Here is a 25163-nt window from a genome sequence, read left to right on the forward strand (position 1 = left end):
TTAGCACATTGGACTACGAGATGCTGTAAGCTTCTCTTGCATCACTTTAATTTACTGTCAAGATGACATGCTAGGATGTGAAATGCAGTGATTAATTAAAAAAACTATCTGTTAGCACCTGGGAATAGCAGATGCTGTAAGTTTTTGTTGCATCACTTTACTTTAATCTGCAAGTGACAAGCTTGTATGTGAAGTGTACAGATTAAATAGAAATATTTTAGTACCAGGGAATAGCAGGTGCTGTAAGATTGTTTGCATCCCTTTAATTTATGTTCAATCTATCATGTTCAAATTTGAAGTGCAGTGAATAATTAGTGCCTCAGTATACCAGCTCCGTATTGTAAGCTTTTATTGCATCATTTAATTACATTCAAGATAACATTCTAGAATGTCAAGTGCAGGGATTAATAAAAAAAATTGTCAGATTGGTCTTTGATCATATTTGCTATGATTAGGCAATTTGAGTAAGTGTTTAAGGCTTACGGCCACACCAGCTTGAGAACGCCCAATCTCATCTGACCTTGGAAGCTAAGCAAGTTTGGGCCTGAATAGTACTGAGGTGGGACCCTACCTAGGAATACCAGGTGCTGTAAGCTTTTCTTGCATCACTTTAATTTACTTTCAAGCTGACATGCTCAAATGTGAAGTGCAGTGATTAATAAAAAAAACTATCTGTTAGCACCTGGGAATAGCAGATGCTGTAAGTTTTTTTTGCATCACTTTCATTTACTCTCCAACTCACATGCCTGAATGTGAAGTGCAGTGATTCCTCAAAAATCTATCTGTTAGCACCTTGGACTACGAGATGCTGTAAGCTTCTCTTGCATCACTTTAATTTACTTTCAAGATGACATGCTAGGATGTGAAGTGCAGTGATTAATTAAAAAAACTATCTGTTAGCACCTGGGAATAGCAAATGCTGTAAGTTTTTGTTGCATCACTTTACTTTAATCTGCAACTGACAAGCTTGTATGTGAAGTGTACAGATTAAATAGAAATATTTTAGTACCAGGGAATAGCAGGTGCTGTAAGATTGTATTGCATCCCTTTAATTTATGTTCAAGCTATCATGTTCAAATTTGAAGTGCAGTGAATAATTAACTCAGACTATCTGTTAGCACCTGGGAATAGCAGATGCTGTAAGTTTTTTTTGCATCACTTTCATTTACTCTCCAACTCACATGCCTGAATGTGAAGTGCAGTGATTCATCACAAAACTATATGTTAGCACATTGGACTACGAGATGCTGTAAGCTTCTCTTGCATCACTTTAATTTACTGTCAAGATGACATGCTAGGATGTGAAATGCAGTGATTAATTAAAAAAACTATCTGTTAGCACCTGGGAATAGCAGATGCTATAAGTTTTTGTTGCATCACTTTACTTTAATCTGCAACTGACAAGCTTGTATGTGAAGTGTACAGATTAAATAGAAATATTTTAGTACCAGGGAATAGCAGGTGCTGTAAGATTGTATTGCATCCCTTTAATTTATGTTCAAGCTATCATGTTCAAATTTGAAGTGCAATGAATAATTAACTCAAACTATCTGTTAGCACCTGGGAAAAGCAGATGCTGTAAGTTTTTTTTGCATCACTTTCATTTACTCTCCAACTCACATGCCTGAATGTGAAGTGCAGTGATTCATCAAAAAACTATATGTTAGCACATTGGACTACGAGATGCTGTAAGCTTCTCTTGCATCACTTTAATTTACTGTCAAGATGACATGCTAGGATGTGAAATGCAGTGATTAATTAAAAAAACTATCTGTTAGCACCTGGGAATAGCAGATGCTGTAAGTTTTTGTTGCATCACTTTACTTTAATCTGCAACTGACAAGCTTGTATGTGAAGTGTACAGATTAAATAGAAATATTTTAGTACCAGGGAATAGCAGGTGCTGTAAGATTGTATTGCATCCCTTTAATTTATGTTCAAGCTATCATGTTCAAATTTGAAGTGCAGTGAATAATTAGTGCCTCCGTATACCAGCTCCGTATTGTAAGCTTTTATTGCATCATTTAATTACATTCAAGATAACATTCTAGAATGTCAAGTGCAGGGATTAATAAAAAAAATTGTCAGATTGGTCTTTGATCATATTTGCTATGATTAGGCAATTTGAGCAAGCGTACAAGGCTTACGGCCACACCAGCTTGAGAACGCCCAATCTCATCTGACCTTGGAAGCTAAGCAAGTTTGGGCCTGGATAGTACTGAGGTGGGACCCTACCTAGGAATACCAGGTGCTGTAAGCTTTTCTTGCATCACTTTAATTTACTTTCAAGCTGACATGCTCAAATGTGAAGTGCAGTGATTACTAAAAAAAACTATCTGTTAGCACCTGGGAATAGCCGATGCTGTAAGTTTTTTTTGCATCACTTTCATTTACTCTCCAACTCACATGCCTGAATGTGAAGTGCAGTGATTCATCAAAAAACTGTCTGTTAGTGCCTCCGTATTCCAGATGTTGTAAGCTTTTATTGCATCATTTAATTTACATTCAAGATAACATTCTAGAATGTCAATTGCAGGGATTAATAAAAAAAATTGTCAGATTGGTCTTTGATCATATTTGCTATGATTAGGCAATTTGAGTAAGTGTTTAAGGCTTACGGCCATACCAGCTTGAGAATGCCCAATCTCATCTGACCTTGGAAGCTAAGCAAGTTTGGGCCTGGATAGTACTGAGGTGGGACCCTACCTATGTATACCAGGTGCTGTAAGCTTTTCTTGCATCACTTTAATTTACTTTCAAGCTGACATGCTCAAATGTGAAGTGCAATGATTAATAAAAAAAACTATCTGTTAGCACCTGGGAATAGCCGATGCTGTAAGTTTTTTTTGCATCACTTTCATTTACTCTCCAACTCACATGCCTGAATGTGAAGTGCAGTGATTCATCAAAAACTATCTGTTAGCACCTTGGACTACGAGATGCTGTAAGCTTCTCTTGAATCACTTTAATTTACTGTCAGGATGACATGCTAGGATGTGAAATGCAGTGATTAATTAAAAAAACTATCTGTTAGCACCTGGGAATAGCAGATGCTGTAAGTTTTTGTTGCATCACTTTACTTTAATCTGCAACTGACAAGCTTGTATGTGAAGTGTACAGATTAAATAGAAATATTTTAGTACCAGGGAATAGCAGGTGCTGTAATATTGTATTGCATCCCTTTAATTTATGTTCAAGCTATCATGTTCAAATTTGAAGTGCAGTGAATAATTAACTCAAACTATCTGTTAGCACCTGGGAATAGCAGATGCTGTAAGTTTTTTTTGCATCACTTTCATTTACTCTCCAACTCACATGCCTGAATGTGAAGTGCAGTGATTCATCAAAAACTATCTGTTAGCACCTTGGACTACGAGATGCTGTAAGCTTCTCTTGAATCACTTTAATTTACTGTCAAGATGACATGCTAGGATGTGAAATGCAGTGATTAATTAAAAAAACTATCTGTTAGCATCTGGGAATAGCAGATGCTGTAAGTTTTTGTTGCATCACTTTACTTTAATCTGCAACTGACAAGCTTGTATGTGAAGTGTACAGATTAAATAGAAATATTTTAGTACCAGGGAATAGCAGGTGCTGTAAGATTGTATTGCATCCCTTTAATTTATGTTCAAGCTATCATGTTCAAATTTGAAGTGCAGTGAATAATTAACTCAAACTATCTGTTAGCACCTGGGAATAGCAGATGCTGTAAGTTTTTTTTGCATCACTTTCATTTACTCTCCAACTCACATGCCTGAATGTGAAGTGCAGTGATTCATCAAAAAACTATATGTTAGCACCTTGGACTACGAGATGCTGTAAGCTTCTCTTGCATCACTTTAATTTACTGTCAAGATGACATGCTAGGATGTGAAATGCAGTGATTAATAAAAAAAACTATCTGTTAGCACCTGGGAATAGCCGATGCTGTAAGTTTTTTTTGCATCACTTTCATTTACTCTCCAACTCACATGCCTGAATGTGAAGTGCAGTGATTCATCAAAAAACTGTCTGTTAGTGCCTCCGTATACCAGATGTTGTAAGCTTTTATTGCATCATTTAATTTACATTCAAGATAACATTCTAGAATGTCAATTGCAGGGATTAATAAAAAAAATTGTCAGATTGGTCTTTGATCATATTTGCTATGATTAGGCAATTTGAGTAAGTGTTTAAGGCTTATGGCCATACCAGCTTGAGAATGCCCAATCTCATCTGACCTTGGAAGCTAAGCAAGTTTGGGCCTGGATAGTACTGAGGTGGGACCCTACCTATGTATACCAGGTGCTGTAAGCTTTTCTTGCATCACTTTAATTTACTTTCAAGCTGACATGCTCAAATGTGAAGTGCAATGATTAATAAAAAAAACTATCTGTTAGCACCTGGGAATAGCAGATGCTGTAAGTTTTTTTTGCATCACTTTCATTTACTCTCCAACTCACATGCCTGAATGTGAAGTGCAGTGATTCATCAAAAAACTGTCTGTTAGTGCCTCCGTATACCAGATGTTGTAAGCTTTTATTGCATCATTTAATTTACATTCAAGATAACATTCTAGAATGTCAATTGCAGGGATTAATAAAAAAAATTGTCAGATTGGTCTTTGATCATATTTGCTATGATTAGGCAATTTGAGTAAGTGTTTAAGGCTTACGGCCACACCATCTTGAGAATGCCCAATCTCATCTGACCTTAGAAGCTAAGCAAGTTTGGGCCTGGATAGTACTGAGGTGGGACCCTACCTATGTATACCAGGTGCTGTAAGCTTTTCTTGCATCACTTTAATTTACTTTCACGCTGACATGCTCAAATGTGAAGTGCAATGATTAATAAAAAAAACTATCTGTTAGCACCTGGGAATAGCAGATGCTGTAAGTTTTTGTTGCATCACTTTACTTTAATCTGCAACTGACAAGCTTGTATGTGAAGTGTACAGATTAAATAGAAATATTTTAGTACCAGGGAATAGCAGGTGCTGTAAGATTGTATTGCATCCCTTTAATTTATGTTCAAGCTATCATGTTCAAATTTGAAGTGCAGTGAATAATTAACTCAAACTATCTGTTAGCACCTGGGAATAGCAGATGCTGTAAGTTTTTTTTGCATCACTTTCATTTACTCTCCAACTCACATGCCTGAATGTGAAGTGCAGTGATTCATCAAAAAACTATATGTTAGCACCTTGGACTACGAGATGCTGTAAGCTTCTCTTGCATCACTTTAATTTACTGTCAAGATGACATGCTAGGATGTGAAATGCAGTGATTAATTAAAAAAACTATCTGTTAGCACCTGGGAATAGCAGATGCTGTAAGTTTTTGTTGCATCACTTTACTTTAATCTGCAACTGACAAGCTTGTATGTGAAGTGTACAGATTAAATAGAAATATATTAGTACCAGGGAATAGCAGGTGCTGTAAGATTGTATCGCATCCCTTTAAATTATGTTCAAGCTATCATGTTCAAATTTGAAGTGCAGTGAATAATTAGTGCCTCCGTATACCAACTCCGTATTGTAAGCTTTTATTGCATCATTTAATTACATTCAAGATAACATTCTAGAATGTCAAGTGCAGGGATTAATAAAAAAAATTGTCAGATTGGTCTTTGATCATATTTGCTATGATTAGGCAATTTGAGTAAGCGTATAAGGCTTACGGCCACACCAGCTTGAGAACGCCCAATCTCATCTGACCTTGGAAGCTAAGCAAGTTTGGGCCTGGATAGTACTGAGGTGGGACCCTACCTAGGAATACCAGGTGCTGTAAGCTTTTCTTGCATCACTTTAATTTACTTTCAAGCTGACATGCTCAAATGTGAAGTGCAGTGATTAATAAAAAAAACTATCTGTTAGCACCTGGGAATAGCCGATGCTGTAAGTTTTTTTTGCATCACTTTCATTTACTCTCCAACTCACATGCCTGAATGTGAAGTGCAGTGATTCATCAAAAAACTGTCTGTTAGTGCCTCCGTATACCAGATGTTGTAAGCTTTTATTGCATCATTTAATTTACATTCAAGATAACATTCTAGAATGTCAATTGCAGGGATTAATAAAAAAAATTGTCAGATTGGTCTTTGATCATATTTGCTATGATTAGGCAATTTGAGTAAGTGTTTAAGGCTTACGGCCACACCAGCTTGAGAATGCCCAATCTCATCTGACCTTAGAAGCTAAGCAAGTTTGGGCCTGGATAGTACTGAGGTGGGACCCTACCTATGTATACCAGGTGCTGTAAGCTTTTCTTGCATCACTTTAATTTACTTTCACGCTGACATGCTCAAATGTGAAGTGCAATGATTAATAAAAAAAACTATCTGTTAGCACCTGGGAATAGCAGATGCTGTAAGTTTTTGTTGCATCACTTTACTTTAATCTGCAACTGACAAGCTTGTATGTGAAGTGTACAGATTAAATAGAAATATTTTAGTACCAGGGAATAGCAGGTGCTGTAAGATTGTATTGCATCCCTTTAATTTATGTTCAAGCTATCATGTTCAAATTTGAAGTGCAGTGAATAATTAGTGCCTCCGTATACCAGCTCCGTATTGTAAGCTTTTATTGCATCATTTAATTACATTCAAGATAACATTCTAGAATGTCAAGTGCAGGGATTAATAAAAAAAATTGTCAGATTGGTCTTTGATCATATTTGCTATGATTAGGCAGTTTGAGTAAGCGCATAAGGCTTACGGCCACACCAGCTTGAGAACGCCCAATCTCATCTGACCTTGGAAGCTAAGCAAGTTTGGGCCTGGATAGTACTGAGGTGGGACCCTACCTAGGAATACCAGGTGCTGTAAGCTTTTCTTGCATCACTTTAATTTACTTTCAAGCTGACATGCTCAAATGTGAAGTGCAGTGATTAATAAAAAAAACTATCTGTTAGCACCTGGGAATAGCCGATGCTGTAAGTTTTTTTTGCATCACTTTCATTTACTCTCCAACTCACATGCCTGAATGTGAAGTGCAGTGATTCATCAAAAAACTATATGTTAGCACCTTTGACTACGAGATGCTGTAAGCTTCTCTTGCATCACTTTAATTTACTGTCAAGATGACATGCTAGGATGTGAAATGCAGTGATTAATTAAAAAAACTATCTGTTAGCACCTGGGAATAGCAGATGCTGTAAGTTTTTGTTGCATCACTTTACTTTAATCTGCAACTGACAAGCTTGTATGTGAAGTGTACAGATTAAATAGAAATATTTTAGTACCAGGGAATAGCAGGTGCTGTAAGATTGTATTGCATCCCTTTAATTTATGTTCAAGCTATCATGTTCAAATTTGAAGTGCAGTGAATAATTAATTCAAACTATCTGTTAGCACCTGGGAATAGCAGATGCTGTACTTTTTTTTGCATCACTTTCATTTACTCTCCAACTCACATGCCTGAATGTGAAGTGCAGTGATTCATCAAAAAACTGTCTGTTAGTGCCTCCGTATTCCAGATGTTGTAAGCTTTTATTGCATCATTTAATTTACATTCAAGATAACATTCTAGAATGTCAATTGCAGGGATTAATAAAAAAAATTGTCAGATTGGTCTTTGATCATATTTGCTATGATTAGGCAATTTGAGTAAGTATTTAAGGCTTACGGCCATACCAGCTTGAGAATGCCCAATCTCATCTGACCTTGGAAGCTAAGCAAGTTTGGGCCTGGATAGTACTGAGGTGGGACCCTACCTATGTATACCAGGTGCTGTAAGCTTTTCTTGCATCACTTTAATTTACTTTCAAGCTGACATGCTCAAATGTGAAGTGCAATGATTAATAAAAAAAACTATCTGTTAGCACCTGGGAATAGCCGATGCTGTAAGTTTTTTTTGCATCACTTTCATTTACTCTCCAACTCACATGCCTGAATGTGAAGTGCAGTGATTCATCAAAAAACTATATGTTAGCACCTTGGACTACGAGATGCTGTAAGCTTCTCTTGCATCACTTTAATTTACTGTCAAGATGACATGCTAGGATGTGAAATGCAGTGATTAATTAAAAAAACTATCTGTTAGCACCTGGGAATAGCAGATGCTGTAAGTTTTTGTTGCATCACTTTACTTTAATCTGCAACTGACAAGCTTGTATGTGAAGTGTACAGATTAAATAGAAATATTTTAGTACCAGGGAATAGCAGGTGCTGTAAGATTGTATTGCATCCCTTTAATTTATGTTCAAGCTATCATGTTCAAATTTGAAGTGCAGTGAATAATTAGTGCCTCCGTATACCAGCTCCGTATTGTAAGCTTTTATTGCATCATTTAATTACATTCAAGATAACATTCTAGAATGTCAAGTGCAGGGATTAATAAAAAAAATTGTCTGATTGGTCTTTGATCATATTTGCCATGATTAGGCAATTTGAGTAAGCGTATAAGGCTTACGGCCACACCAGCTTGAGAACGCCCAATCTCATCTGACCTTGGAAGCTAAGCAAGTTTGGGCCTGGATAGTACTGAGGTGGGACCCTACCTAGGAATACCAGGTGCTGTAAGCTTTTCTTGCATCACTTTAATTTACTTTCAAGCTGAGATGCTCAAATGTGAAGTGCAGTGATTAATAAAAAAAACTATCTGTTAGCACCTGGGAATAGCCGATGCTGTAAGTTTTTTTTGCATCACTTTCATTTACTCTCCAACTCACATGCCTGAATGTGAAGTGCAGTGATTCATCAAAAAACTGTCTGTTAGTGCCTTCGTATACCAGATGTTGTAAGCTTTTATTGCATCATTTAATTTACATTCAAGATAACATTCTAGAATGTCAATTGCAGGGATTAATAAAAAAAATTGTCAGATTGGTCTTTGATCATATTTGCTATGATTAGGCAATTTGAGTAAGTGTTTAAGGCTTACGGCCACACCAGCTTGAGAATGCCCAATCTCATCTGACCTTGGAAGCTAAGCAAGTTTGGGCCTGGATAGTACTGAGGTGGGACCCTACCTATGTATACCAGGTGCTGTAAGCTTTTCTTGCATCACTTTAATTTACTTTCACGCTGACATGCTCAAATGTGAAGTGCAATGATTAATAAAAAAAACTATCTGTTAGCACCTGGGAATAGCAGATGCTGTAAGTTTTTTTTGCATCACTTTCATTTACTCTCCAACTCACATGCCTGAATGTGAAGTGCAGTAAATCATCAAAAAACTGTCTGTTAGCACCTTGGACTACGAGATGCGGTAAGCTTCTCTTGCATCACTTTAATTTACTGTCAAGATGACATGCTAAGATGTGAAATGCAGTGAATAATTAAAAAAACTATCTGTTAGCACCTGGGAATAGCAGATGCTGTAAGTTTTTGTTGCATCACTTTACTTTAATCTGCAACTGACAAGCTTGTATGTGAAGTGTACAGATTAAATAGAAATATTTTAGTACCAGGGAATAGCAGGTGCTGTAAGATTGTATTGCATCCCTTTAATTTATGTTCAAGCTATCATGTTCAAATTTGAAGTGCAGTGAATAATTAGTGCCTCCGTATACCAGCTCTGTATTGTAAGCTTTTATTGCATCATTTAATTACATTCAAGATAACATTCTAGAATGTCAAGTGCAGGGATTAATAAAAAAAATTGTCTGATTGGTCTTTGATCATATTTGCCATGATTAGGCAATTTGAGTAAGCGTATAAGGCTTACGGCCACACCAGCTTGAGAACGCCCAATCTCATCTGACCTTGGAAGCTAAGCAAGTTTGGGCCTGGATAGTACTGAGGTGGGACCCTACCTAGGAATACCAGGTGCTGTAAGCTTTTCTTGCATCACTTTAATTTACTTTCAAGCTGAGATGCTCAAATGTGAAGTGCAGTGATTAATAAAAAAAACTATCTGTTAGCACCTGGGAATAGCCGATGCTGTAAGTTTTTTTTGCATCACTTTCATTTACTCTCCAACTCACATGCCTGAATGTGAAGTGCAGTGATTCATCAAAAAACTGTCTGTTAGTGCCTCCGTATACCAGATGTTGTAAGCTTTTATTGCATCATTTAATTTACATTCAAGATAACATTCTAGAATGTCAATTGCAGGGATTAATAAAAAAAATTGTCAGATTGGTCTTTGATCATATTTGCTATGATTAGGCAATTTGAGTAAGAGTTTAAGGCTTACGGCCACACCAGCTTGAGAATGCCCAATCTCATCTGACCTTGGAAGCTAAGCAAGTTTGGGCCTGGATAGTACTGAGGTGGGACCCTACCTATGTATACCAGGTGCTGTAAGCTTTTCTTGCATCACTTTAATTTACTTTCACGCTGACATGCTCAAATGTGAAGTGCAATGATTAATAAAAAAAACTATCTGTTAGCACCTGGGAATAGCAGATGCTGTAAGTTTTTTTTGCATCACTTTCATTTACTCTCCAACTCACATGCCTGAATGTGAAGTGCAGTAAATCATCAAAAAACTGTCTCTTAGCACCTTGGACTACGAGATGCGGTAAGCTTCTCTTGCATCACTTTAATTTACTGTCAAGATGACATGCTAAGATGTGAAATGCAGTGAATAATTAAAAAAACTATCTGTTAGCACCTGGGAATAGCAGATGCTGTAAGTTTTTGTTGCATCACTTTACTTTAATCTGCAACTGACAAGCTTGTATGTGAAGTGTACAGATTAAATAGAAATATTTTAGTACCAGGGAATAGCAGGTGCTGTAAGATTGTATTGCATCCCTTTAATTTATGTTCAAGCTATCATGTTCAAATTTGAAGTGCAGTGAATAATTAGTGCCTCCGTATACCAGCTCTGTATTGTAAGCTTTTATTGCATCATTTAATTACATTCAAGATAACATTCTAGAATGTCAAGTGCAGGGATTAATAAAAAAAATTGTCTGATTGGTCTTTGATCATATTTGCCATGATTAGGCAATTTGAGTAAGCGTATAAGGCTTACGGCCACACCAGCTTGAGAACGCCCAATCTCATCTGACCTTGGAAGCTAAGCAAGTTTGGGCCTGGATAGTACTGAGGTGGGACCCTACCTAGGAATACCAGGTGCTGTAAGCTTTTCTTGCATCACTTTAATTTACTTTCAAGCTGAGATGCTCAAATGTGAAGTGCAGTGATTAATAAAAAAAACTATCTGTTAGCACCTGGGAATAGCCGATGCTATAAGTTTTTTTTGCATCACTTTCATTTACTCTCCAACTCACATGCCTGAATGTGAAGTGCAGTGATTCATCAAAAAACTGTCTGTTAGTGCCTCCGTATACCAGATGTTGTAAGCTTTTATTGCATCATTTAATTTACATTCAAGATAACATTCTAGAATGTCAATTGCAGGGATTAATAAAAAAAATTGTCAGATTGGTCTTTGATCATATTTGCTATGATTAGGCAATTTGAGTAAGTGTTTAAGGCTTACGGCCACACCAGCTTGAGAATGCCCAATCTCATCTGACCTTGGAAGCTAAGCAAGTTTGGGCCTGGATAGTACTGAGTTGGGACCCTACCTATGTATACCAGGTGCTGTAAGCTTTTCTTGCATCACTTTAATTTACTTTCAAGCTGACATGCTCAAATGTGAAGTGCAATGATTAATAAAAAAAACTATCTGTTAGCACCTGGGAATAGCCGATGCTGTAAGTTTTTTTTGCATCACTTTCATTTACTCTCCAACTCACATGCCTGAATGTGAAGTGCAGTGATTCATCAAAAAACTATATGTTAGCACCTTGGACTACGAGATGCTGTAAGCTTCTCTTGCATCACTTTAATTTACTGTCAAGATGACATGCTAGGATGTGAAATGCAGTGATTAATTAAAAAAACTATCTGTTAGCACCTGGGAATAGCAGATGCTGTAAGTTTTTGTTGCATCACTTTACTTTAATCTGCAACTGACAAGCTTGTATGTGAAGTGTACAGATTAAATAGAAATATTTTAGTACCAGGGAATAGCAGGTGCTGTAAGATTGTATTGCATCCCTTTAATTTATGTTCAAGCTATCATGTTCAAATTTGAAGTGCAGTGAATAATTAGTGCCTCCGTATACCAGCTCCGTATTGTAAGCTTTTATTGCATCATTTAATTACATTCAAGATAACATTCTAGAATGTCAAGTGCAGGGATTAATAAAAAAAATTGTCTGATTGGTCTTTGATCATATTTGCCATGATTAGGCAATTTGAGTAAGCGTATAAGGCTTACGGCCACACCAGCTTGAGAACGCCCAATCTCATCTGACCTTGGAAGCTAAGCAAGTTTGGGCCTGGATAGTACTGAGGTGGGACCCTACCTAGGAATACCAGGTGCTGTAAGCTTTTCTTGCATCACTTTAATTTACTTTCAAGCTGAGATGCTCAAATGTGAAGTGCAGTGATTAATAAAAAAAACTATCTGTTAGCACCTGGGAATAGCCGATGCTGTAAGTTTTTTTTGCATCACTTTCATTTACTCTCCAACTCACATGCCTGAATGTGAAGTGCAGTGATTCATCAAAAAACTGTCTGTTAGTGCCTTCGTATACCAGATGTTGTAAGCTTTTATTGCATCATTTAATTTACATTCAAGATAACATTCTAGAATGTCAATTGCAGGGATTAATAAAAAAAATTGTCAGATTGGTCTTTGATCATATTTGCTATGATTAGGCAATTTGAGTAAGTGTTTAAGGCTTGCGGCCACACCAGCTTGAGAATGCCCAATCTCATCTGACCTTGGAAGCTAAGCAAGTTTGGGCCTGGATAGTACTGAGGTGGGACCCTACCTATGTATACCAGGTGCTGTAAGCTTTTCTTGCATCACTTTAATTTACTTTCACGCTGACATGCTCAAATGTGAAGTGCAATGATTAATAAAAAAAACTATCTGTTAGCACCTGGGAATAGCAGATGCTGTAAGTTTTTTTTGCATCACTTTCATTTACTCTCCAACTCACATGCCTGAATGTGAAGTGCAGTAAATCATCAAAAAACTGTCTGTTAGCACCTTGGACTACGAGATGCGGTAAGCTTCTCTTGCATCACTTTAATTTACTGTCAAGATGACATGCTAAGATGTGAAATGCAGTGAATAATTAAAAAAACTATCTGTTAGCACCTGGGAATAGCAGATGCTGTAAGTTTTTGTTGCATCACTTTACTTTAATCTGCAACTGACAAGCTTGTATGTGAAGTGTACAGATTAAATAGAAATATTTTAGTACCAGGGAATAGCAGGTGCTGTAAGATTGTATTGCATCCCTTTAATTTATGTTCAAGCTATCATGTTCAAATTTGAAGTGCAGTGAATAATTAGTGCCTCCGTATACCAGCTCTGTATTGTAAGCTTTTATTGCATCATTTAATTACATTCAAGATAACATTCTAGAATGTCAAGTGCAGGGATTAATAAAAAAAATTGTCTGATTGGTCTTTGATCATATTTGCCATGATTAGGCAATTTGAGTAAGCGTATAAGGCTTACGGCCACACCAGCTTGAGAACGCCCAATCTCATCTGACCTTGGAAGCTAAGCAAGTTTGGGCCTGGATAGTACTGAGGTGGGACCCTACCTAGGAATACCAGGTGCTGTAAGCTTTTCTTGCATCACTTTAATTTACTTTCAAGCTGAGATGCTCAAATGTGAAGTGCAGTGATTAATAAAAAAAACTATCTGTTAGCACCTGGGAATAGCCGATGCTGTAAGTTTTTTTTGCATCACTTTCATTTACTCTCCAACTCACATGCCTGAATGTGAAGTGCAGTGATTCATCAAAAAACTGTCTGTTAGTGCCTCCGTATACCAGATGTTGTAAGCTTTTATTGCATCATTTAATTTACATTCAAGATAACATTCTAGAATGTCAATTGCAGGGATTAATAAAAAAAATTGTCAGATTGGTCTTTGATCATATTTGCTATGATTAGGCAATTTGAGTAAGTGTTTAAGGCTTACGGCCACACCAGCTTGAGAATGCCCAATCTCATCTGACCTTGGAAGCTAAGCAAGTTTGGGCCTGGATAGTACTGAGGTTGGACCCTACCTATGTATACCAGGTGCTGTAAGCTTTTCTTGCATCACTTTAATTTACTTTCACGCTGACATGCTCAAATGTGAAGTGCAATGATTAATAAAAAAAACTATCTGTTAGCACCTGGGAATAGCAGATGCTGTAAGTTTTTTTTGCATCACTTTCATTTACTCTCCAACTCACATGCCTGAATGTGAAGTGCAGTAAATCATCAAAAAACTGTCTCTTAGCACCTTGGACTACGAGATGCGGTAAGCTTCTCTTGCATCACTTTAATTTACTGTCAAGATGACATGCTAAGATGTGAAATGCAGTGAATAATTAAAAAAACTATCTGTTAGCACCTGGGAATAGCAGATGCTGTAAGTTTTTGTTGCATCACTTTACTTTAATCTGCAACTGACAAGCTTGTATGTGAAGTGTACAGATTAAATAGAAATATTTTAGTACCAGGGAATAGCAGGTGCTGTAAGATTGTATTGCATCCCTTTAATTTATGTTCAAGCTATCATGTTCAAATTTGAAGTGCAGTGAATAATTAGTGCCTCCGTATACCAGCTCTGTATTGTAAGCTTTTATTGCATCATTTAATTACATTCAAGATAACATTCTAGAATGTCAAGTGCAGGGATTAATAAAAAAAATTGTCTGATTGGTCTTTGATCATATTTGCCATGATTAGGCAATTTGAGTAAGCGTATAAGGCTTACGGCCACACCAGCTTGAGCACGCCCAATCTCATCTGACCTTGGAAGCTAAGCAAGTTTGGGCCTGGATAGTACTGAGGTGGGACCCTACCTAGGAATACCAGGTGCTGTAAGCTTTTCTTGCATCACTTTAATTTACTTTCAAGCTGAGATGCTCAAATGTGAAGTGCAGTGATTAATAAAAAAAACTATCTGTTAGCACCTGGGAATAGCCGATGCTGTAAGTTTTTTTTGCATCACTTTCATTTACTCTCCAACTCACATGCCTGAATGTGAAGTGCAGTGATTCATCAAAAAACTGTCTGTTAGTGCCTCCGTATACCAGATGTTGTAAGCTTTTATTGCATCATTTAATTTACATTCAAGATAACATTCTAGAATGTCAATTGCAGGGATTAATAAAAAAAATTGTCAGATTGGTCTTTGATCATATTTGCTATGATTAGGCAATTTGAGTAAGTGTTTAAGGCTTACGGCCACACCAGCTTGAGAATGCCCAATCTCATCTGACCTTGGAAGCTAAGCAAGTTTGGGCCTGGATAGTACTGAGGTGGGACCCTACCTATGTATACCAGGTGCTGTAAGCTTTTCTTGCATCACTTTAATTTACTTTCACGCTGACATGCTCAAATGTGAAGTGCAATGATTAATAAAAAAAACTATCTGTTAGCACCTGGGAATAGCAGATGCTGTAAGTTTTTTTTGCATCACTTTCATTTACTCTCCAACTCACATGCCTGAATGTGAAGTGCAGTAAATCATCAAAAAACTGTCTCTTAGCACCTTGGACTACGAGATGCGGTAAGCTTCTCTTGCATCACTTTAATTTACTGTCAAGATGACATGCTAAGATGTGAAATGCAGTGAATAATTAAAAAAACTATCTGTTAGCACCTGGGAATAGCAGATGCTGTAAGTTTTTGTTGCATCACTTTACTTTAATCTGCAACTGACAAGCTTGTATGTGAAGTGTACAGATTAAATAGAAATATTTTAGTACCAGGGAATAGCAGGTGCTGTAAGATTGTATTGCATCCCTTTAATTTATGTTCAAGCTATCATGTTCAAATTTGAAGTGCAGTGAATAATTAGTGCCTCCGTATACCAGCTCTGTATTGTAAGCTTTTATTGCATCATTTAATTACATTCAAGATAACATTCTAGAATGTCAAGTGCAGGGATTAATAAAAAAAATTGTCTGATTGGTCTTTGATCATATTTGCCATGATTAGGCAATTTGAGTAAGCGTATAAGGCTTACGGCCACACCAGCTTGAGCACGCCCAATCTCATCTGACCTTGGAAGCTAAGCAAGTTTGGGCCTGGATAGTACTGAGGTGGGACCCTACCTAGGAATACCAGGTGCTGTAAGCTTTTCTTGCATCACTTTAATTTACTTTCAAGCTGAGATGCTCAAATGTGAAGTGCAGTGATTAATAAAAAAAACTATCTGTTAGCACCTGGGAATAGCCGATGCTGTAAGTTTTTTTTGCATCACTTTCATTTACTCTCCAACTCACATGCCTGAATGTGAAGTGCAGTGATTCATCAAAAAACTGTCTGTTAGTGCCTCCGTATACCAGATGTTGTAAGCTTTTATTGCATCATTTAATTTACATTCAAGATAACATTCTAGAATGTCAATTGCAGGGATTAATAAAAAAAATTGTCAGATTGGTCTTTGATCATATTTGCTATGATTAGGCAATTTGAGTAAGTGTTTAAGGCTTACGGCCACACCAGCTTGAGAATGCCCAATCTCATCTGACCTTGGAAGCTAAGCAAGTTTGGGCCTGGATAGTACTGAGGTGGGACCCTACCTATGTATACCAGGTGCTGTAAGCTTTTCTTGCATCACTTTAATTTACTTTCACGCTGACATGCTCAAATGTGAAGTGCAATGATTAATAAAAAAAACTATCTGTTAGCACCTGGGAATAGCAGATGCTGTAAGTTTTTTTTGCATCACTTTCATTTACTCTCCAACTCACATGCCTGAATGTGAAGTGCAGTAAATCATCAAAAAACTGTCTCTTAGCACCTTGGACTACGAGATGCGGTAAGCTTCTCTTGCATCACTTTAATTTACTGTCAAGATGACATGCTAAGATGTGAAATGCAGTGAATAATTAAAAAAACTATCTGTTAGCACCTGGGAATAGCAGATGCTGTAAGTTTTTGTTGCATCACTTTACTTTAATCTGCAACTGACAAGCTTGTATGTGAAGTGTACAGATTAAATAGAAATATTTTAGTACCAGGGAATAGCAGGTGCTGTAAGATTGTATTGCATCCCTTTAATTTATGTTCAAGCTATCATGTTCAAATTTGAAGTGCAGTGAATAATTAGTGCCTCCGTATACCAGCTCTGTATTGTAAGCTTTTATTGCATCATTTAATTACATTCAAGATAACATTCTAGAATGTCAAGTGCAGGGATTAATAAAAAAAATTGTCTGATTGGTCTTTGATCATATTTGCCATGATTAGGCAATTTGAGTAAGCGTATAAGGCTTACGGCCACACCAGCTTGAGAACGCCCAATCTCATCTGACCTTGGAAGCTAAGCAAGTTTGGGCCTGGATAGTACTGAGGTGGGACCCTACCTAGGAATACCAGGTGCTGTAAGCTTTTCTTGCATCACTTTAATTTACTTTCAAGCTGAGATGCTCAAATGTGAAGTGCAGTGATTAATAAAAAAAACTATCTGTTAGCACCTGGGAATAGCCGATGCTATAAGTTTTTTTTGCATCACTTTCATTTACTCTCCAACTCACATGCCTGAATGTGAAGTGCAGTGATTCATCAAAAAACTGTCTGTTAGTGCCTCCGTATACCAGATGTTGTAAGCTTTTATTGCATCATTTAATTTACATTCAAGATAACATTCTAGAATGTCAATTGCAGGGATTAATAAAAAAAATTGTCAGATTGGTCTTTGATCATATTTGCTATGATTAGGCAATTTGAGTAAGTGTTTAAGGCTTACGGCCACACCAGCTTGAGAATGCCCAATCTCATCTGACCTTGGAAGCTAAGCAAGTTTGGGCCTGGATAGTACTGAGGTGGGACCCTACCTATGTATACCAGGTGCTGTAAGCTTTTCTTGCATCACTTTAATTTACTTTCACGCTGACATGCTCAAATGTGAAGTGCAATGATTAATAAAAAAAACTATCTGTTAGCACCTGGGAATAGCAGATGCTGTAAGTTTTTTTTGCATCACTTTCATTTACTCTCCAACTCACATGCCTGAATGTGAAGTGCAGTAAATCATCAAAAAACTGTCTGTTAGCACCTTGGACTACGAGATGCGGTAAGCTTCTCTTGCATCACTTTAATTTACTGTCAAGATGACATGCTAAGATGTGAAATGCAGTGAATAATTAAAAAAACTATCTGTTAGCAACTGGGAATAGCAGATGCTGTAAGTTTTTGTTGCATCACTTTACTTTAATCTACAACTGACAAGCTTGTATGTGAAGTGTACAGATTAAATAGAAATATTTTAGTACCAGGGAATAGCAGGTGCTGTAAGATTGTATTGCATCCCTTTAATTTATGTTCAAGCTACCATGTTCAAATTTGAAGTGCAGTGAATAATTAGTGCCTCCGTATACCAGCTCCGTATTGTAAGCTTTTATTGCATCATTTAATTACATTCAAGATAACATTCTAGAATGTCAAGTGCAGGGATTAATAAAAAAAATTGTCAGATTGGTCTTTGATCATATTTGCTATGATTAGGCAATTTGAGTAAGCGTATAAGGCTTATGGCCACACCAGCTTGAGAACGCCCAATCTAATTTGACCTTGGAAGCTAAGCAAGTTTGGGCCTGGATAGTACTGAGGTGGGACCCTACCTAGGAATACCAGGTGCTGTAAGCTTTTCTTGCATCACTTTAATTTACTTTCAAGCTGACATGCTCAAATGTGAAGTGCAGTGATTAATAAAAAAAACTATCTGTTAGCACCTGGGAATAGCCGATGCTGTAAGTTTTTTTTGCATCACTTTCATTTACTCTCCAACTCACATGCCTGAATGTGAAGTGCAGTGATTCATCAAAAAACTGTCTGTTAGTGCCTCCGTATACCAGATGTTGTAAGATTTTATTGCATCATTTAATTTACATTCAAGATAACATTCTAGAATGTCAATTGCAGGGATTAATAAAAAAAATTGTCAGATTGGTCTTTGATCATATTTGCTATGATTAGGCAATTTGAGTAAGTGTTTAAGGCTTACGGCCACACCAGCTTGAGAATGCCCAATCTCATCTGACCTTGGAAGCTAAGCAAGTTTGGGCCTGGATAGTACTGAGGTGGGACCCTACCTATGTATACCAGGTGCTGTAAGCTTTTCTTGCATCACTTTAATTTACTTTCACGCTGACATGCTCAAATGTGAAGTGCAATGATTAATAAAAAAAACTATCTGTTAGCACCTGGGAATAGCAGATGCTGTAAGTTTTTTTTGCATCACTTTCATTTACTCTCCAACTCACATGCCTGAATGTGAAGTGCAGTAAATCATCAAAAAACTGTCTGTTAGCACCTTGGACTACGAGATGCGGTAAGCTTCTCTTGCATCACTTTAATTTACTGTCAAGATGACATGCTAAGATGTGAAATGCAGTGAATAATTAAAAAAACTATCTGTTAGCACCTGGGAATAGCAGATGCTGTAAGTTTTTGTTGCATCACTTTACTTTAATCTACAACTGACAAGCTTGTATGTGAAGTGTACAGATTAAATAGAAATATTTTAGTACCAGGGAATAGCAGGTGCTGTAAGATTGTATTGCATCCCTTTAATTTATGTTCAAGCTATCATGTTCAAATTTGAAGTGCAGTGAATAATTAGTGCCTCCGTATACCAGCTCCGTATTGTAAGCTTTTATTGCATCATTTAATTACATTCAAGATAACATTCTAGAATGTCAAGTGCAGGGATTAATAAAAAAAATTGTCAGATTGGTCTTTGATCATATTTGCTATGATTAGGCAATTTGAGTAAGCGTATAAGGCTTACGGCCACACCAGCTTGAGAATGCCCAATCTCATCTGACCTTGGAAGCTAAGCAAGTTTGGGCCTGGATAGTACTGAGGTGGGACCCTACCTAGGAATACCAGGTGCTGTAAGCTTTTCTTGCATCACTTTAATTTACTTTCAAGCTGACATGCTCAAATGTGAAGTGCAGTGATTAATAAAAAAAACTATCTGTTAGCACCTGGGAATAGCCGACGCTGTAAGTTTTTTTTGCATCACTTTCATTTACTCTCCAACTCACATGCCTGAATGTGAAGTGCAGTAAATCATCAAAAAACTGTCTGTTAGCACCTTGGACTACGAGATGCGGTAAGCTTCTCTTGCATCACTTTAATTTACTGTCAAGATGACATGCTAAGATGTGAAATGCAGTGAATAATTAAAAAAACTATCTGTTAGCACCTGGGAATAGCAGATGCTGTAAGTTTTTGTTGCATCACTTTACTTTAATCTGCAACTGACAAGCTTGTATGTGAAGTGTACAGATTAAATAGAAATATTTTAGTACCAGGGAATAGCAGGTGCTGTAAGATTGTATTGCATCCCTTTAATTTATGTTCAAGCTATCATGTTCAAATTTGAAGTGCAGTGAATAATTAGTGCCTCCGTATACCAGCTCTGTATTGTAAGCTTTTATTGCATCATTTAATTACATTCAAGATAACATTCTAGAATGTCAAGTGCAGGGATTAATAAAAAAAATTGTCTGATTGGTCTTTGATCATATTTGCCATGATTAGGCAATTTGAGTAAGCGTATAAGGCTTACGGCCACACCAGCTTGAGAACGCCCAATCTCATCTGACCTTGGAAGCTAAGCAAGTTTGGGCCTGGATAGTACTGAGGTGGGACCCTACCTAGGAATACCAGGTGCTGTAAGCTTTTCTTGCATCACTTTAATTTACTTTCAAGCTGAGATGCTCAAATGTGAAGTGCAGTGATTAATAAAAAAAACTATCTGTTAGCACCTGGGAATAGCCGATGCTGTAAGTTTTTTTTGCATCACTTTCATTTACTCTCCAACTCACATGCCTGAATGTGAAGTGCAGTGATTCATCAAAAAACTGTCTGTTAGTGCCTCCGTATACCAGATGTTGTAAGCTTTTATTGCATCATTTAATTTACATTCAAGATAACATTCTAGAATGTCAATTGCAGGGATTAATAAAAAAAATTGTCAGATTGGTCTTTGATCATATTTGCTATGATTAGGCAATTTGAGTAAGTGTTTAAGGCTTACGGCCACACCAGCTTGAGAATGCCCAATCTCATCTGACCTTGGAAGCTAAGCAAGTTTGGGCCTGGATAGTACTGAGGTGGGACCCTACCTATGTATACCAGGTGCTGTAAGCTTTTCTTGCATCACTTTAATTTACTTTCACGCTGACATGCTCAAATGTGAAGTGCAATGATTAATAAAAAAAACTATCTGTTAGCACCTGGGAATAGCAGATGCTGTAAGTTTTTTTTGCATCACTTTCATTTACTCTCCAACTCACATGCCTGAATGTGAAGTGCAGTAAATCATCAAAAAACTGTCTCTTAGCACCTTGGACTACGAGATGCGGTAAGCTTCTCTTGCATCACTTTAATTTACTGTCAAGATGACATGCTAAGATGTGAAATGCAGTGAATAATTAAAAAAACTATCTGTTAGCACCTGGGAATAGCAGATGCTGTAAGTTTTTGTTGCATCACTTTACTTTAATCTGCAACTGACAAGCTTGTATGTGAAGTGTACAGATTAAATAGAAATATTTTAGTACCAGGGAATAGCAGGTGCTGTAAGATTGTATTGCATCCCTTTAATTTATGTTCAAGCTATCATGTTCAAATTTGAAGTGCAGTGAATAATTAGTGCCTCCGTATACCAGCTCTGTATTGTAAGCTTTTATTGCATCATTTAATTACATTCAAGATAACATTCTAGAATGTCAAGTGCAGGGATTAATAAAAAAAATTGTCTGATTGGTCTTTGATCATATTTGCCATGATTAGGCAATTTGAGTAAGCGTATAAGGCTTACGGCCACACCAGCTTGAGAACGCCCAATCTCATCTGACCTTGGAAGCTAAGCAAGTTTGGGCCTGGATAGTACTGAGGTGGGACCCTACCTAGGAATACCAGGTGCTGTAAGCTTTTCTTGCATCACTTTAATTTACTTTCAAGCTGAGATGCTCAAATGTGAAGTGCAGTGATTAATAAAAAAAACTATCTGTTAGCACCTGGGAATAGCCGATGCTATAAGTTTTTTTTGCATCACTTTCATTTACTCTCCAACTCACATGCCTGAATGTGAAGTGCAGTGATTCATCAAAAAACTGTCTGTTAGTGCCTCCGTATACCAGATGTTGTAAGCTTTTATTGCATCATTTAATTTACATTCAAGATAACATTCTAGAATGTCAATTGCAGGGATTAATAAAAAAAATTGTCAGATTGGTCTTTGATCATATTTGCTATGATTAGGCAATTTGAGTAAGTGTTTAAGGCTTACGGCCACACCAGCTTGAGAATGCCCAATCTCATCTGACCTTGGAAGCTAAGCAAGTTTGGGCCTGGATAGTACTGAGTTGGGACCCTACCTATGTATACCAGGTGCTGTAAGCTTTTCTTGCATCACTTTAATTTACTTTCAAGCTGACATGCTCAAATGTGAAGTGCAATGATTAATAAAAAAAACTATCTGTTAGCACCTGGGAATAGCCGATGCTGTAAGTTTTTTTTGCATCACTTTCATTTACTCTCCAACTCACATGCCTGAATGTGAAGTGCAGTGATTCATCAAAAAACTATATGTTAGCACCTTGGACTACGAGATGCTGTAAGCTTCTCTTGCATCACTTTAATTTACTGTCAAGATGACATGCTAGGATGTGAAATGCAGTGATTAATTAAAAAAACTATCTGTTAGCACCTGGGAATAGCAGATGCTGTAAGTTTTTGTTGCATCACTTTACTTTAATCTGCAACTGACAAGCTTGTATGTGAAGTGTACAGATTAAATAGAAATATTTTAGTACCAGGGAATAGCAGGTGCTGTAAGATTGTATTGCATCCCTTTAATTTATGTTCAAGCTATCATGTTCAAATTTGAAGTGCAGTGAATAATTAGTGCCTCCGTATACCAGCTCCGTATTGTAAGCTTTTATTGCATCATTTAATTACATTCAAGATAACATTCTAGAATGTCAAGTGCAGGGATTAATAAAAAAAATTGTCTGATTGGTCTTTGATCATATTTGCCATGATTAGGCAATTTGAGTAAGCGTATAAGGCTTACGGCCACACCAGCTTGAGAACGCCCAATCTCATCTGACCTTGGAAGCTAAGCAAGTTTGGGCCTGGATAGTACTGAGGTGGGACCCTACCTAGGAATACCAGGTGCTGTAAGCTTTTCTTGCATCACTTTAATTTACTTTCAAGCTGAGATGCTCAAATGTGAAGTGCAGTGATTAATAAAAAAAACTATCTGTTAGCACCTGGGAATAGCCGATGCTGTAAGTTTTTTTTGCATCACTTTCATTTACTCTCCAACTCACATGCCTGAATGTGAAGTGCAGTGATTCATCAAAAAACTGTCTGTTAGTGCCTTCGTATACCAGATGTTGTAAGCTTTTATTGCATCATTTAATTTACATTCAAGATAACATTCTAGAATGTCAATTGCAGGGATTAATAAAAAAAATTGTCAGATTGGTCTTTGATCATATTTGCTATGATTAGGCAATTTGAGTAAGTGTTTAAGGCTTACGGCCACACCAGCTTGAGAATGCCCAATCTCATCTGACCTTGGAAGCTAAGCAAGTTTGGGCCTGGATAGTACTGAGGTGGGACCCTACCTATGTATACCAGGTGCTGTAAGCTTTTCTTGCATCACTTTAATTTACTTTCACGCTGACATGCTCAAATGTGAAGTGCAATGATTAATAAAAAAAACTATCTGTTAGCACCTGGGAATAGCAGATGCTGTAAGTTTTTTTTGCATCACTTTCATTTACTCTCCAACTCACATGCCTGAATGTGAAGTGCAGTAAATCATCAAAAAACTGTCTGTTAGCACCTTGGACTACGAGATGCGGTAAGCTTCTCTTGCATCACTTTAATTTACTGTCAAGATGACATGCTAAGATGTGAAATGCAGTGAATAATTAAAAAAACTATCTGTTAGCACCTGGGAATAGCAGATGCTGTAAGTTTTTGTTGCATCACTTTACTTTAATCTGCAACTGACAAGCTTGTATGTGAAGTGTACAGATTAAATAGAAATATTTTAGTACCAGGGAATAGCAGGTGCTGTAAGATTGTATTGCATCCCTTTAATTTATGTTCAAGCTATCATGTTCAAATTTGAAGTGCAGTGAATAATTAGTGCCTCCGTATACCAGCTCTGTATTGTAAGCTTTTATTGCATCATTTAATTACATTCAAGATAACATTCTAGAATGTCAAGTGCAGGGATTAATAAAAAAAATTGTCTGATTGGTCTTTGATCATATTTGCCATGATTAGGCAATTTGAGTAAGCGTATAAGGCTTACGGCCACACCAGCTTGAGAACGCCCAATCTCATCTGACCTTGGAAGCTAAGCAAGTTTGGGCCTGGATAGTACTGAGGTGGGACCCTACCTAGGAATACCAGGTGCTGTAAGCTTTTCTTGCATCACTTTAATTTACTTTCAAGCTGAGATGCTCAAATGTGAAGTGCAGTGATTAATAAAAAAAACTATCTGTTAGCACCTGGGAATAGCCGATGCTGTAAGTTTTTTTTGCATCACTTTCATTTACTCTCCAACTCACATGCCTGAATGTGAAGTGCAGTGATTCATCAAAAAACTGTCTGTTAGTGCCTCCGTATACCAGATGTTGTAAGCTTTTATTGCATCATTTAATTTACATTCAAGATAACATTCTAGAATGTCAATTGCAGGGATTAATAAAAAAAATTGTCAGATTGGTCTTTGATCATATTTGCTATGATTAGGCAATTTGAGTAAGTGTTTAAGGCTTACGGCCACACCAGCTTGAGAATGCCCAATCTCATCTGACCTTGGAAGCTAAGCAAGTTTGGGCCTGGATAGTACTGAGGTGGGACCCTACCTATGTATACCAGGTGCTGTAAGCTTTTCTTGCATCACTTTAATTTACTTTCACGCTGACATGCTCAAATGTGAAGTGCAATGATTAATAAAAAAAACTATCTGTTAGCACCTGGGAATAGCAGATGCTGTAAGTTTTTTTTGCATCACTTTCATTTACTCTCCAACTCACATGCCTGAATGTGAAGTGCAGTAAATCATCAAAAAACTGTCTCTTAGCACCTTGGACTACGAGATGCGGTAAGCTTCTCTTGCATCACTTTAATTTACTGTCAAGATGACATGCTAAGATGTGAAATGCAGTGAATAATTAAAAAAACTATCTGTTAGCACCTGGGAATAG

General features: G+C 37.1%; 13 non-coding genes and 23 pseudogenes across 13 annotated transcripts; all 36 read left to right on the forward strand.

Moving 5' to 3' along the window:
- The first annotated feature begins 477 nt into the window (after positions 1 to 477).
- LOC145645595 (5S ribosomal RNA) lies at positions 478 to 596 on the forward strand (annotated as a pseudogene).
- A 1545-nt stretch (positions 597 to 2141) lies between these two features.
- LOC145647608 (5S ribosomal RNA) lies at positions 2142 to 2260 on the forward strand. The gene has a single exon (XR_014116363.1). It is a non-coding gene; the product is annotated as a 5S ribosomal RNA (ribosomal RNA).
- Positions 2261 to 2612: 352 nt separating this feature from the next.
- LOC145649410 (5S ribosomal RNA) lies at positions 2613 to 2731 on the forward strand (annotated as a pseudogene).
- Positions 2732 to 4180: 1449 nt separating this feature from the next.
- Positions 4181 to 4299, forward strand: LOC145649902 (5S ribosomal RNA; annotated as a pseudogene).
- Positions 4300 to 4651: 352 nt separating this feature from the next.
- LOC145644535 (5S ribosomal RNA) lies at positions 4652 to 4770 on the forward strand (annotated as a pseudogene).
- An 885-nt stretch (positions 4771 to 5655) lies between these two features.
- On the forward strand, positions 5656 to 5774 carry LOC145647620 (5S ribosomal RNA). Its single transcript, XR_014116364.1, has one exon. It is a non-coding gene; the product is annotated as a 5S ribosomal RNA (ribosomal RNA).
- Positions 5775 to 6126: 352 nt separating this feature from the next.
- LOC145644016 (5S ribosomal RNA) lies at positions 6127 to 6245 on the forward strand (annotated as a pseudogene).
- Positions 6246 to 6691: 446 nt separating this feature from the next.
- LOC145647632 (5S ribosomal RNA) lies at positions 6692 to 6810 on the forward strand. Its single transcript, XR_014116365.1, has one exon. It is a non-coding gene; the product is annotated as a 5S ribosomal RNA (ribosomal RNA).
- A 790-nt stretch (positions 6811 to 7600) lies between these two features.
- On the forward strand, positions 7601 to 7719 carry LOC145649411 (5S ribosomal RNA; annotated as a pseudogene).
- A 667-nt stretch (positions 7720 to 8386) lies between these two features.
- LOC145647643 (5S ribosomal RNA) lies at positions 8387 to 8505 on the forward strand. The gene has a single exon (XR_014116366.1). It is a non-coding gene; the product is annotated as a 5S ribosomal RNA (ribosomal RNA).
- A 352-nt stretch (positions 8506 to 8857) lies between these two features.
- LOC145650193 (5S ribosomal RNA) lies at positions 8858 to 8976 on the forward strand (annotated as a pseudogene).
- A 667-nt stretch (positions 8977 to 9643) lies between these two features.
- Positions 9644 to 9762, forward strand: LOC145647654 (5S ribosomal RNA). Its single transcript, XR_014116367.1, has one exon. It is a non-coding gene; the product is annotated as a 5S ribosomal RNA (ribosomal RNA).
- Positions 9763 to 10114: 352 nt separating this feature from the next.
- On the forward strand, positions 10115 to 10233 carry LOC145650194 (5S ribosomal RNA; annotated as a pseudogene).
- A 667-nt stretch (positions 10234 to 10900) lies between these two features.
- LOC145647667 (5S ribosomal RNA) lies at positions 10901 to 11019 on the forward strand. Its single transcript, XR_014116369.1, has one exon. It is a non-coding gene; the product is annotated as a 5S ribosomal RNA (ribosomal RNA).
- A 352-nt stretch (positions 11020 to 11371) lies between these two features.
- On the forward strand, positions 11372 to 11490 carry LOC145650537 (5S ribosomal RNA; annotated as a pseudogene).
- Positions 11491 to 12157: 667 nt separating this feature from the next.
- LOC145647679 (5S ribosomal RNA) lies at positions 12158 to 12276 on the forward strand. Its single transcript, XR_014116370.1, has one exon. It is a non-coding gene; the product is annotated as a 5S ribosomal RNA (ribosomal RNA).
- A 352-nt stretch (positions 12277 to 12628) lies between these two features.
- Positions 12629 to 12747, forward strand: LOC145650720 (5S ribosomal RNA; annotated as a pseudogene).
- A 667-nt stretch (positions 12748 to 13414) lies between these two features.
- LOC145647690 (5S ribosomal RNA) lies at positions 13415 to 13533 on the forward strand. The gene has a single exon (XR_014116372.1). It is a non-coding gene; the product is annotated as a 5S ribosomal RNA (ribosomal RNA).
- Positions 13534 to 13885: 352 nt separating this feature from the next.
- Positions 13886 to 14004, forward strand: LOC145650845 (5S ribosomal RNA; annotated as a pseudogene).
- A 667-nt stretch (positions 14005 to 14671) lies between these two features.
- LOC145647038 (5S ribosomal RNA) lies at positions 14672 to 14790 on the forward strand (annotated as a pseudogene).
- Positions 14791 to 15142: 352 nt separating this feature from the next.
- LOC145650195 (5S ribosomal RNA) lies at positions 15143 to 15261 on the forward strand (annotated as a pseudogene).
- Positions 15262 to 15928: 667 nt separating this feature from the next.
- Positions 15929 to 16047, forward strand: LOC145647039 (5S ribosomal RNA; annotated as a pseudogene).
- A 352-nt stretch (positions 16048 to 16399) lies between these two features.
- On the forward strand, positions 16400 to 16518 carry LOC145650196 (5S ribosomal RNA; annotated as a pseudogene).
- A 667-nt stretch (positions 16519 to 17185) lies between these two features.
- Positions 17186 to 17304, forward strand: LOC145647701 (5S ribosomal RNA). Its single transcript, XR_014116373.1, has one exon. It is a non-coding gene; the product is annotated as a 5S ribosomal RNA (ribosomal RNA).
- A 352-nt stretch (positions 17305 to 17656) lies between these two features.
- Positions 17657 to 17775, forward strand: LOC145650197 (5S ribosomal RNA; annotated as a pseudogene).
- A 667-nt stretch (positions 17776 to 18442) lies between these two features.
- On the forward strand, positions 18443 to 18561 carry LOC145649853 (5S ribosomal RNA; annotated as a pseudogene).
- A 352-nt stretch (positions 18562 to 18913) lies between these two features.
- Positions 18914 to 19032, forward strand: LOC145650199 (5S ribosomal RNA; annotated as a pseudogene).
- Positions 19033 to 19699: 667 nt separating this feature from the next.
- On the forward strand, positions 19700 to 19818 carry LOC145647344 (5S ribosomal RNA; annotated as a pseudogene).
- Positions 19819 to 20485: 667 nt separating this feature from the next.
- LOC145647713 (5S ribosomal RNA) lies at positions 20486 to 20604 on the forward strand. The gene has a single exon (XR_014116374.1). It is a non-coding gene; the product is annotated as a 5S ribosomal RNA (ribosomal RNA).
- Positions 20605 to 20956: 352 nt separating this feature from the next.
- Positions 20957 to 21075, forward strand: LOC145650200 (5S ribosomal RNA; annotated as a pseudogene).
- Positions 21076 to 21742: 667 nt separating this feature from the next.
- LOC145647725 (5S ribosomal RNA) lies at positions 21743 to 21861 on the forward strand. The gene has a single exon (XR_014116376.1). It is a non-coding gene; the product is annotated as a 5S ribosomal RNA (ribosomal RNA).
- Positions 21862 to 22213: 352 nt separating this feature from the next.
- Positions 22214 to 22332, forward strand: LOC145650538 (5S ribosomal RNA; annotated as a pseudogene).
- A 667-nt stretch (positions 22333 to 22999) lies between these two features.
- Positions 23000 to 23118, forward strand: LOC145647738 (5S ribosomal RNA). The gene has a single exon (XR_014116377.1). It is a non-coding gene; the product is annotated as a 5S ribosomal RNA (ribosomal RNA).
- Positions 23119 to 23470: 352 nt separating this feature from the next.
- On the forward strand, positions 23471 to 23589 carry LOC145650201 (5S ribosomal RNA; annotated as a pseudogene).
- Positions 23590 to 24256: 667 nt separating this feature from the next.
- LOC145647750 (5S ribosomal RNA) lies at positions 24257 to 24375 on the forward strand. Its single transcript, XR_014116378.1, has one exon. It is a non-coding gene; the product is annotated as a 5S ribosomal RNA (ribosomal RNA).
- Positions 24376 to 24727: 352 nt separating this feature from the next.
- On the forward strand, positions 24728 to 24846 carry LOC145650202 (5S ribosomal RNA; annotated as a pseudogene).
- The last annotated feature ends 317 nt before the right edge of the window (positions 24847 to 25163 follow it).

This window comes from Electrophorus electricus, chromosome 13, assembly GCF_041902795.1.
Source record: "Electrophorus electricus isolate QZ-2024a chromosome 13, ASM4190279v1, whole genome shotgun sequence".
Lineage (NCBI taxonomy): Eukaryota > Metazoa > Chordata > Actinopteri > Gymnotiformes > Gymnotidae > Electrophorus > Electrophorus electricus.